The sequence below is a fragment of the Episyrphus balteatus genome, chromosome 1 (genome assembly GCF_945859705.1).
Source record: "Episyrphus balteatus chromosome 1, idEpiBalt1.1, whole genome shotgun sequence".
Taxonomy (NCBI): domain Eukaryota; kingdom Metazoa; phylum Arthropoda; class Insecta; order Diptera; family Syrphidae; genus Episyrphus; species Episyrphus balteatus.
In genome coordinates, this window is record NC_079134.1 from 70,065,067 (window position 1) to 70,078,280 (window position 13,214).

Consider the following 13,214-nt stretch of genomic DNA (forward strand, 5'->3'; position numbering starts at 1 on the left):
AGCGAACTCTGCCACCGACGAAATCAATTAAAGCAAAACAGCAAAAAAAAGAACAAGATCAAAGAGAGACGTCAAAATGAGTCTCAAAATTTTCGACCGGAGACTCACAGGGTAAAAAATCTTCCATCCCTCTTTTTCGAACTTTCTTTCTCCCTTACTCTTCATTGAATCTTGACTCTTGCGTCTTCATGTAAAAGCAGACTTACGGCCATATTATTCACTCTGGATTTAGTTTGGATTTAAGTTAATTTTATATCCATTCCATTTAATCTGAATTTCATAAATCCTAGGATTTAATTTTTTGGTCATATTATTCACTCAAAAAAAATTGTGTTTATTCAATAAATTTTTTATAATTTCCATTTATCTTTATTTTTCCTTCACAAAATACGTGAAAAAACAACTGAACACTGTGAAAATTAATTTTACATCTGGATTTATAAAGTTAAACAGACCTCCAGAGAGCAGTTTAAATTTGTTTGGATTTAACGAGATTGCATTTAAAAAATTGGATTTAAGATTGGATTTAAGTAGTGAATATTATGGAATTGGATTTATTTTTGACATTTGACATTGTTTACATCCAGATGTATTTTTTAAACTAGTGAATAATATGGCCGTTAGTTTGATAATTGTAAAATAAAAATATCCCATCATCGCAGAAAAAAATGGGATTTTTTTTTTATCTGGCACAGGATTTTTTTGTATTGATGAAGAACACTGGCTGAAAAACTCTTTTATTCGGTTTTCAATTTCATTTTGGAAAAAGTGAAGAATTAACGAAAATAAAGCTGTGTTCCTTTGGCCTAAAGTATCTATCTACTGCTAAGTACTTCTGGTTGTATTCAACTCCATTATTTCTTCTTTAGAAAAAATGCCTTTGAATGGATTCAGAAGTATTAAAAAGTACTTTGCTGAGCCCAAAGGAACACAGCCAATAGAAGAAATATATATGGCGGAATAATAGGAAATATATTCATAATGGTTGTTTTTGTTAATAACAAAAGAATTTTAAGGAAACACTTTTAGCATTTTTCTCTTTTCAAACAAAATTTTAAAATGTCAAACTTCAAATTCATAAGTGTGTGTGCAAGTGCGTGTGCAAATCGGTGTAAATCTGACTAAAAATTTGGAGTAAATCCGGGGTACTCCGTAGTACTAAAATTACTCCGGAGTAACTTTTTTTTTACACTTTTGTGGCGTCAAAGAACACAAAACCTTCAAAAGTGCAAAAATAAGTACTCTCATTGGAGCGAAAGAAAACGACATTAAGGTTTAACTGCATTCACCACTTTTTCAAAAAGTACAAAAGTGAAAATATTTTCTTTCTCGCTGGCGCAATTTTTTGTAAAAAAGAGTTTTTTTAGACGACAAAATAAGCTTTCTGCATCATTTGTTTTAATTTTCTAGCCAAAAAAAACATACAAAAATGTGTTTGAAAATTTTCACTTTTGTACTTTTTCACTTTTTGAGCCAATGTAGTTAAGACTTAAGGCTTGGCCACACCGGAGGGTACGCGGTAGAGGTACAGGTAACGGTACGGGTATTTGTATGGAAAAAATTCCAAACTGACACATCAACGTTCGGGTGTGGAATTTTTTTAATACAAATATCGTTGCCGCTACCCGTACCGCTGCCGCGTACCCTCCGGTGTGGCCAAGCCTTTAAGGCTTGGTCACACCGAAGGGTACATACGGTAGCGGTACGGGTAATTGTATGAAAAAAATTCCACATCTGAACGTTGATGTGTCAGTTTTGAATTTTTTTTCATACAAGTACCCGTACCGCTACCGCATGTACCCTTCGGTGTGGCCAAGCCTTTAAGGCTTGGCCACATTGGAGGGTATGCGGTAGCGGTACGGGTAGCGGTGAGGGTACTTGTATGAAAAAAATTCCAAACTGACACATCAACGTTCAGGTGTGGAATTTTTTTAGTACAAATATCGTTACCGCTATACCGCATACCCTCCGGTGTGGCCAAGCCTTTAATTTTCTATTTTCTCAAAAACTAGAAGGCATAGAAGCATCTGTTTTCAGTTTTAGAAAAGAAATTTATTGAAGCAGTTTACTTCTGTCATGTCATGTCATATGTCATGTCATGTATAAACATAATGATGTAAACTTACAAACGAACAGAAACAAAAGATCTCATGTAAAACCTCGAATCAAAACTGACATTTCATTCTGACTACACGTGTTAAACTAACAAGAACTAAGAGCTTAAACTTTCAATGTTATAATATTCGTATTATATTATATTTCAATAAATGTTAACTTAAATAAGTATTTAAGAGTTTTTAATTTATGTACCTACTCAAGTACATAACATGGTGACAGAATCGGGATCTTATTAAGAAAAGATAAAATAAAATAATTGTCGAATCACGCAACCTCAAAATGGCGGCATTAAAAATGGAACCTTTTTCGATGAATGGAAATGTTGCAGAAAATTGGCGACGGTGGAAGTCAGATTTTTCCAACTATCTAATTGCAAATGAATTAGATGAAAAATCTGATAAACGAAAAATTGCAGTTTTCCTCATGACTTGCGGTGAAGATCTAAAGTGCAAATTTGCACAACTCGAAGTTGAACCTGTTCTTCCCGCCACTGAAGTTAAGTTTGAACAAGTCCTGGCTAAATTTGATGACTTCTTTAAATCATTTTCTAATGAAATCTTTTCTAGTTATTTATTTTGGAACTCAAATTTTAGACAACTTCCAGAAGAAAAATTTGATGTGTTCTATAACAAAGTCAAACAACATGCTATCGACTGCAATTTTGGCAATTCGCTATCAAGAAACATTCGGGATAAATTGCTTATTGGTATCTCAAATTCTGCATTACGCGAGCGCCTTATGCGTGAAAAAACTCCATCCGAAAAAATTGTTGTAGAGCAGTGCCGAATAAGTGAGTTATCTCATAGCCAGTCAAATTGCATGTCCTCTGCCAGTGTAGAAAATCAAGAAGTTTCTATAGATTTCATAAAAAAAAGAAAATTTCAAATAAAGAATACAAACCAAAATCAGACATGCAACAAGTGTGGACGGCTGCACGATCCCCGGTGTTGTCCAGCCTATGGTGATGAGTGTAATAATTGCGGCAAATTGAATCACTGGGCAAAGAAATGCAGAAGCTCGCCGAAATATAAAAAAAACCTTCTACAAAATAAAAATAACTACAACCACGTCCATCAGATTCAGACTGGCAATGACAACCATGATGAGGGTGAAGTTTTTACAATCTCCACATTAGCTAAATCCGAATGTTCTTCGAAAGACTGGTTGGTGAATGCATTTATAGATGGAAATCTTATTAATTGTAAACTTGACACAGGAGCTCAGTCAAATGTTATTTCTGTTAATTGTTTGCAGCAATTTAAAAATAAACCGAATGTGCTTACAACCAAGGATATTTTGAAAGCATTTGGAGGTTCAGTAATTAAATTTGTTGGCCAATGTTATTTGCAAGTTGAACTCAATGGAATTAAATGTAAGCAGCGATTTTTAGTCACTTATCTGGATGTAAAAACAATTCTTGGACTTGAGGCATGCAGATATTTTAAGCTCATTAATAAAAAAAATATATGTGAGCTTGTGTTCAACAACAATCAAATAAAAGAAAATCCAGAATCCATTATCGCTGAGTTTGCAGACGTGATTGAAGGCCGTGGTTCATTAAAACCAGTTAAAAAACACCTAAAGGAGAATGCGGTTCCTCATATTGCTGCAGTAAGACGAATTCCAATTTCATTGCATGAACCAGTTAAAAAAAAATTAGACTATCGAACCACCGCAACTAATGGTCTTAAATCTCAAGCCGCGAACCTCAAAACAAAACCTTATAAAGAATATTGTGTGAAGGACACAGTATGGTTTCGCAAAAATAATAAAACTCCTTGGACAACAGGAAAAATTGTTAAAAAAAAATCGAGTCGCCGTTATGTTTTAAAACAATTGATGACAAATTTTTCACAAGAAATAGTGTGTACATTCGTCCTAACAAATTTCCAGAAAAAAGCGTTGATAAAGATTACAGCAAGATCTCCTGAAGACTATTACACCACCGCTTCGCCTGGAGCTCAATTTTTAGAAGAAGAACCGACTTGTTCTTCAGCGAAACAGTTTTCTTCTAACAAAAATTCATTAATTGATAGAAGCATTTATCAAGCGATTTCATCTAAAGCAATAACTGATAATTCAGATTCTATAATGAGTATTAAATTACTATTTCCAGATATGAAAACATCGAAAGCCGTACCTGATATACTAGCAAATTCAAATTCTCAACCTATACCGGACATTCCTGAACAACCAAGCGGTTCGAAGAGGGTAATAAAACCAAGAGTCAAATTAAAGGATTATGATTTAAGTATTGACTAAAAATGTATGTTTAATCAATTTATTATAAAAGGGGCGTGTCATGTCATGTCATATGTCATGTCATGTATAAACATAATGTAAACTTACAAACGAACAGAAACAAAAGATCTCATGTAAAACCTCGAATCAAAACTGACATTTCATTCTGACTACACGTGTTAAACTAACAAGAACTAAGAGCTTAAACTTTCAATGTTATAATATTCGTATTATATTATATTTCAATAAATGTTAACTTAAATAAGTATTTAAGAGTTTTTAATTTAAGTACTCAAGTACATAACAATTTCATTGATTAATTTCATATTTTAAATGACAGTCTTGGCAAAAATAGTTTTTAATGTGTTTTTTTAAAACTTTTTTTCCCAAATTTTAACTTTGAAGTTGATTATTTCAAAAAAAAATTAATTGAAATAATTTGTTTTACAAACTAGAATTAAGTGTACAATTCTGCCTTTCAAAAACTTTAAGTGTTGCTGTTATTTTTTAATAATTTTTTTTTGTATTTTACGTTATATTTTAGAAAATTGCCTCTTCCGCCAAAACGGGGGGAGATAGATCCCTCTCCCATAGTAAAAAATAATTGTATTGAACTCCTCTAAAAAATACGGTTGTCAATTCTTGTCGTCTAAGTTATCGTACTCTCCCCCAAATCGTATGTACAGTTCTGCTAAAAACATTCCGGATTTTTTTTGATATCAATTGAAATTTTATAACACAAAACTGTAACAAAATATTATTATAATATTTTTTCTAGGTCGTTTATATATCAGTTAAGCAATTTAAACAGAAAATAATGCTCTTAAATGCATACAAAAATTTTAAAAATTGAAAAATGAAGTTGTCAGAGTTTCAGCTGTGAAAAACTAACCGGATTTTTCAAGGATTTTGACTCTCGTTGCTGAGGTTACGGTTTTTAGCGTCACTTCAAAACAATTTTCGTTTGCAGTAACAAAAAAAGTTGTTAGCTTTGCGAATTGTAAAAATTATTTAATGGAATAATGGAAAAAACGCGTTATAGTCATCAAATTCGTTATTGAGTTGAACATTTTCAAGCCGAAATAAAACAAAATATTGTCCCTTTGGGATGTTGAAAATTGCAAAGTCAAATGAGTTTGATATCGTAAAAAGGTAAAAAAATTAGTTGAAGTAGATCAATTGGGTGGATGCCATCACAAAATATCCCTAAAAACTGATAGGCGAATAAAGAGTTTTTTGATAAAATATCATTTTGCGACTTCTTAAACGATTTGTGAGGATCTTAATCTTCAAATCTTCAACATCAAGTACATTAAGAAAGGATTTGAGAGATTTGGTCTTTATGTCTTTCGACTAGGAAAGAGGCTATTTCCTTATACTAGGCATTGGCTATCTAGAAGTGTTTAGAAGAAGCCTTGTAAATATTAGTTAAAGAAGACCTTTATAAGACCTGTTTGAACCGTTCTAAAGAAGCCTTGTATATTCAAGTGACAGAAAGCCTCTATAAGACCTGTTCCAAGAGGTTCTTGTAAGTATGCAATGTTTTCACCTGTAAGTATGCAAAGTTTTTATCCTGCAGATTTGCAATGTTTGTAACGCATTAAAAAAAACATTGCATTTCAATGTGAGGCTTCAATTAGCTCCCAATTTTCCACTCTGGTTGGTGCTGGCTTGGTATGCAGAGGTACGTGGGATCGATTCCTGGCCGGCCCATGTGATGAAAATAAAAGAATGAGTTCCTTTTCAATTAAAATAATATTCTCATCATTTCAGAACAACAGAAAAAGCAGTGGAATTTCCAAAAAAGGAAAAGAAACAAAATAGGAAAAAATTAAAATAAATAAAATAATATGTAGAAAATGCAAAACAGAAAAAATCAAAAGAAAATAAAAAAATTAAATAAAATTCAATAAATTATTTTTTTTATGCAGAAATTCAACATTTTCTACAACACCTTCAACAACTTCTATAAGGCCTTATTACAACATCCTTCGCAAGTAATCCCTCTGCAGGAAGACCTCCGTAAGGCCATTTTAAGCTGTTTGTCACAAGCTATTAGCTTGTGGATTACCTGTGGAGGAAAGTCCTATGCAATTTCGGTAAAATGCGCCAAAATGATAGGCATAAGACCTGTCATTCTTGTTATGAAAGCCAAAAAATAGCTTGCATTGACCCTTATGAAAGCTAAATTGTTACTTGGGATGAGTGATTTTTACTTGAAGTGAAAATTTCATTCGCAAATTATTTTGTTAATCGCAAAAATTCGCACCCAAATTTTTTATATTAAATTAAAAGAATAGTCAAAGTTATCATAAATCTATGTATCGGAGCAGAATAGTGGGTATACTATAACAAAGTAATTACTTACTTACTTACTTAGGGTGACCAGCGCCGTAAGGCGGCTTCAATCCGATGTGGATTTGGGCCTCAACCAACAAGCTTCGCTAGCCAGCGCTATCTTTAGCTCGCTGCTTCCAGTTGCGCACGCCAAGTTAATTGAGATCCCCTTCCACTTGGTTGCGCCACCTCAGGCGAGGTCTTCCTCTACTGCGCTGTCCCTCTGGGTTGGAGTCGAAAACTTCACTCTCTTGGCTAGGTTACCGTCCTTGTACAACCTGTAAAGCTCGTTGTTGTATCTTCTTCTCCAATCACCATTAATACATACGGGACCAAAAATCGCACGAAGAACTTTTCTCTCGAAGCAATCCAAGATGTTTTCATCCGCCTTCGTTAAAGTTCATGCTTCTGCACCATATAGCGGGACTGGGATGATAAGGGTCTTATACAGGGACACCTTAGTTGCTCGAGAGAGGGCTTTGCTGGTCAGTTGCCTTCTCAAACCAAAGTAGCAGCGGTTGGCAAGAGTAATTCTCCGTTTGATTTCAGCGCTGATGTTGTTGTCTGTGTTTATAGCGGAGCACAGGTAGACGAAGTCCTTTTCTACCTCGAAGTTATTGCTGTCGATAGTGACGTTTTGTCCAATGCGTCGATGTTGAGTGTCCTTTTTTGATGACAGCATATACTTGGTTTTGCCCTCATTGACCTTTAAACCCATTTTTGCCGCTTCCGTTTCGATGCTTACAAAAGCGCCATTGACATTACGCTGAGTTCTTCCGATTATGTCAATATCGTCGGCATATGCAAGCTGCTGGACGGACTTTTGAAAGATGGTGCCTCTGGTGTTGACGTTTGAGTTCTGTATAATTCAAATATTTTTCCTATAGCCCACAAACCCTAGTATAATTCATTCTGTATAGTGTATAATTCTTTCAAGAACGATGTTAAAAAAGTCGCATGACAGTGCGTCGCCTTGTCTAAAACCTTTTTCGACATCAAATGCTTCGGTTAGGTCTTTACCGACTCTAACGGAGCAGCGTGCATTCTCCATCGTCATCCTGCACAGCCGGACGAGCTTTGCAGGGATGCCAAAACTAAACATAGCTCTATACAATTCATCTCTGTAGATACTGTCATACGCGGCTTTAAAGTCGATGAACAGGTGGTGGGTATCGATTTGTTGTTCCTGGGTTTTTTCCAAGATCTGCCGTAATGTGAATATTTGATCGATGGTGGACTTTCCTGGTCTAAAGCCACACTGATAAGGTGTAGAAATTATAACCAGCTCAATTTATAAAAAGAAGAAATTAGTTTATTTCTGTTTAAGAACAATTAGAAGAACGAAAATATTTAATACATAAAAGTCAAAGTACAAATGCAAAGCCTACTTTTCTAAAAATCAATTTGACAAGTGTTTCTAAGAACACAGTGTGTAAATGTATCTCCATCACTCCTCCTTATTTACTCAACTAGACCACATCTTTCACGGAGCATCTTATGTCTTCCAGCTGCCAATGGTTTTGTAAGTAAATCAGCAAGCATTGATTCTGTTGGACAATATTTGCATACCACGTTCTGTTTCTTGATAAAATCTTTAACAAAATGATACCGAGTATCTATATGTTTGGTTTTATTTGAAGAATGTTCTTCTTGTATCAATTTCAAGCAGCTTTGGTTGTCTTCGTATATAGTCGTTGGACCACATACATTCTGCTGCATTTCTATCAACAAACGTCTAATCCATGATGCTTCTTGACACGCCTCTGATAATGCAATGAACTCGGCTTCAGTAGACGAAAGTGCTACGCAAGTTTGTTTACGACATGACAAGCTCACTACACCACCGTTTAGCTTAAATAAGTATGTAGCCACTGTTGGATTTTCGGTTGACTCTATCCTCGGCCCAATTCGCATCCGCATAACCGTGAAGAAGTCGATCTTTGTTGTTTCCGGTTTCACTCAGTAACAACTTTACCTTTGATGTGCACTTGAGATATTTAACTATCCGTTTGAGCTAATTCCAATCGTTTTGTGTGGGTTGACTGACCTTCTGTGCCAAATTCGAAACGCTTGTAGATATGTCAGGTCTTGTGTTCACTGAAACATATATAAGGCAGCCAATTAGTTTTTGATATTTACCGTTGTCCCTCAATACTTCGGAATCATCAATCTGCTTTCCATAATTTGGGTCCATTGGAACTTTTGAATATTTTGAGTCGGCCAGACCAAAAATCGCTTGCTATTTGCTGGATATAGCTTTCTTGATTTAAACTATAGTTACCATTTTTATCTTTGTCAATTTTTAAACCCAAAAAATTCTTAATTTCACCCAAATTCTTCATTATAAACTTAGCTGATAGTAGCCGTTTTTTATTATCACTTGATCCATATAGATCATTAATTAAAATGTATTACAACAACTACATGAGATCTTGCAAGATCACGATTCGTGATCCTGATGAAAAGCAAGATCACGATTCGTGATCCTGATGAAAAGCAAGATCTCATGTGGTTGTTGTAATACATTTTAATTAATGATCTATATGGATCAAGTGATAATAAAAAACGGCTAGTATCTTCTCCGTTGAATGAATCAAGTGTTTTGATTTGCTCCCCAAAATGATGTCATCAACATAAATAAGATTGAAGCACCACTCACCATACTCCTCCTTCGAATAGAAACAAGGATCAACATTGCTTTGAAGAAACTGAGCAGCTATGAGAACTATATGTATTGCCTCATTCCAAGCTATTGCTGCTTGTTTCAGCCCATATATGCTTTTCTTCAACAAACACACCAGCTGTTCCTTTCCTTCGACTTCAAAACCTGGTGGCTGCCTCATGTAAATTGTTTCGTTTAAGTCACCATTCAGAAATGCTGTTTTCACATGGACCACAAAGCCTTCTATTGCAGAGATAGACAATAATATTCTGAATGTCGTTATCTTAAAAACCGGTGCGTATACTTGATCGTAATCAGTACCATATTTTTGTGAGAAACCCTGACCCCTGGGCAATAGAGTGGAGCGTTTTTGGACTTTTCTTTCAGATCACTGCGTGCAACTCATGGTTTATACGTTGTAGACTTCAGAACATATTCTCATACTTTTTTTTTATTTGACAATGGAAAAATTAAAATCGGGAAGCCTCTGAATATTGCTCGTTTTTCACGAAAATCGATATTTTATGAGGCGTTAGAACCCATCTCAATTGACTCAATCTTTTTCATTTCACTACCTACTGCTCATAACTTATGCTGAGTGGTCTCTAGAACCAGATCTGATCTCCTATTTTGAGTCGTCAATGGAAAAAACGAAACCGGGAAGGCTCCGAAAAATGCACATTTTCGCAAAATTTCAGATTTTTTAAATTGTATAAAATCCTGCCCAGGACACATTTCTTTTACAAATTGTTTGTATTTGCTATATTTGCTAGAACTTTTTTGAACCTTAAAAGCTATGGAGCACTCAAACTGAGAACTTTTGTGTAATAATGACGTCGCACATAGGAGTATTTTCAACAAAAACCTGGCCATAATTATTTTTCGTGGTTTTTGTTATTATTTCTGTTTAAAATGAGTATTCCTACAAGAAAATACAATGTAAACCTAGTTTTTGTTATTTTTATTTTTTTACCAAAAACTAAAAAAATTGATTAATGGCCTGTACTCCGCCTGTCGACAAATTTTTTTCGTCATCCCTAATACGCAATTCTCAGTTTCTTTTCTCTCTTCCCCAAACTTAATTAAGATCACCCAAAATAAAATACACTAATAACATCAGTAAATTTAATTTAAAAATAAAACACGTTGCATAAAGTAAGGAGTATTTTCTATCAGAAAGTAAAAAACTAATTGACCCTCGATTCTCTGAAGGGCACCTAAGAGCACCCAATTTTTGTTGCATTGTGTTAAAGAATATATAAACTAACTCATAAGTTTCAATTCATTGCAGAATAACGGGGTATACTAAAACAAAATCATTAAAGTTCAAATAATAACTTACCAAAAATATCAAGTTTTTAGATACTACTTCTAAGCCCGAATTAAAATAGAAAAAACCATCTAACATTTTCAGAACTTTATTAATATCGTTAATAAATAACTGAAGAAGAATTCTCCATTTAATTTTTTTTAGATTTCTATCACAACACTTCGATATCGCATATAGAATAACACTTACCAAAATACTTCGCATTCAATTAAAAATGAGGTAGATGTAACAGTTCACTTTGAACTCATTTTTTTACAAGACACGATCGAAAAACAAAAAAATGAGTGCAGCATATTGACACATGTTTATTTTGCACCCACTTTGCCAAACTTTTTGGTGTCAATTTTGATTTTCACAAAATCAACTTATGACCAGGTTTTTACTGCAAATACTCCTATGTGCGTCGTTTATGGGGGATTTAAGAAAATGCTACTTTGACATCCTCTGACCCATTTCAATAGAAATTTAAATTCTAATACTACACTTAAAAACTTCGTTAATAATTAAATTTGTATATAAAACACTAACCTTTGTAACTGCATTTAATTTATGTCAATATCTTTTTTCAAGCCTTAGATATTTGACATTTAGGTGTTTCCATAATTCTTTCCCATGCTAAATTTTTTTTAACTTTAACTGCAGCCGGTATTCTTAAATACTGTAACGATGAATTACTGAACTACTTTTAAGATAAAAGTCTGAACACACTACCTACTACTGCAAAGGTAGAAATGTATAAGAAAAATATCTCACTGAACACATCTAAAAATATCCCACTGAACACATCTTAAAATATCTCACTGAACACATCTCAAAATATCCCACACTGAACACATCTCAAAATATCCCACTAGACTGGAAGTATGAAGTGCCCTTCCTGGAAAGGAAGTTTCGAGAGACAGGGACGAGAGCCTTCGAGGACGTTCTCGAGTCTCGAGATTCCGGTATAAAAGGCAGCGTAGACACCGACCGGATACAGTTTAATCTTGAAAGTGAAAGAGTACAGTACAAAGTGAAATAAAGTGTTGCGAATTGTTACCCTTCAAGCAAGAAAACTGAGTTCAACAAAGAAACTCCGACCTCAGACCGCGAAAATCGGGGTTGCACTCACACACTTACATCTTTTTGTGTATGAACACAAAAGTCGAACGAGAATCGTGGTGAAAAATGAGAAAAGGAAAAGAAAGACAAGGCCAACAAGAGCCAAAGCGTCATTATGTTATTTTTTGTTGAAGTGTTTGGTCGCGTCGTGTCTCGTGTCGTTGTTTGTATAATGTTAGATTATTAACTATAAACAATTATATTAAATTATAAACAATATGGAAAACAAAAAAGGTATGTTGTATATATCGCTCAAAGTGTTTGGATTAAAGTGTTGTTTCTGCTTGTGTTGTAGATGTAATCTCTAAGAAAAATCCAGAAGGTGAAACATGCGATTGGGTATCTAAAAAAAAAACACCAACAACAGCAGCAGCATCAAATGAAATAAAATGAAAAAAATATATTGTATTTTATATTGTATTTATTGTGAAAATTTCGTTTGCCAAAATAAAATAAAAAATAAAACAGTTTCAGTGAAAAAAAATAAATCTTGTTCTTTTTTTGGTCACAAATGCGAAACGTCATCCTTTTTTTATTCCTCTTTCTGGTAGGTTTTCGCTGCTCCGACTCAGGTCCACCTTCGGCTCCGTTTTCTCGGAATGGAGATTTTCACCACACCAATACATATGCAATCGACTTCGCGGTGATTATAATTTCCATACTAATTTGAGCCGCCTTCGGACCAGTTTCTGATCCGAAGTCGGACTCAGCTCCGCCAGAGGCGGAGCGGATTCGGACCGAGGTCGGACTTGTTTGCTTGAAGGGTAGTAGTAAATAAAGTGATTTAAAAGTGTGTTTGTTTGAGCGAATAATAAAAGTAAATTGAGTTGAAATAAAAAGTGTTCTTATTTGAACGGAAATATAAGTGAAAATTAAATAAGTTTTATTGTGAACCCGGAATAAAACATTACATTGGTGTCAGAAAAGTGGAATAAAACTTATTTATTTGTGCGAATCAGATAATTTCGCGAATAAAATAAAAAGTGCGCGTGTGTTTTAAAAATAAAACATTTTGAAATAAGTAAAAGTGCTCACTTAAAAAAAGTTAAAATGGGTAAGACATTAAATCAGTTAAGTGTGACTGAGCTGAAGGCGGAATTAACTAAACGAGGTCTTCCTACTGCTGGATCGAAAAATGACCTCATTATTCGCCTGAAGGATTATTTAATCCAGAAAAGCGAAGATTTGGATACATTTCAATTCGAAGTTGAAATGGTAGAAAAACGAGTAAGTACTAGTTCCGATATGTCATCCATGATGGCTGTTCTCCTTGCAAAATTTGAAGAACAGAAAGATCAAATGGAACAGCAACGTAAAGAACAAAAGGATGAACAGAAGAATCTTCTCGAACAAATAGAGAAACAACGTACCGAGCAAAAGAGTGAACAACAGAATCTTCTCGAAAAATTAGATGAACAGAAAAAC

The 13,214-nt window shown here is 34.3% G+C and overlaps 1 long non-coding RNA gene across 1 annotated transcript; it reads left to right on the forward strand.

The window, feature by feature from the left end:
* Window positions 1-11,470: 11,470 nt before the first annotated feature.
* On the forward strand, window positions 11,471-12,256 carry LOC129906953 (uncharacterized). The gene is made up of 2 exons (XR_008770902.1): window positions 11,471-12,023; window positions 12,085-12,256. It is a non-coding gene; the product is annotated as an uncharacterized LOC129906953 (long non-coding RNA).
* The last annotated feature ends 958 nt before the right edge of the window (window positions 12,257-13,214 follow it).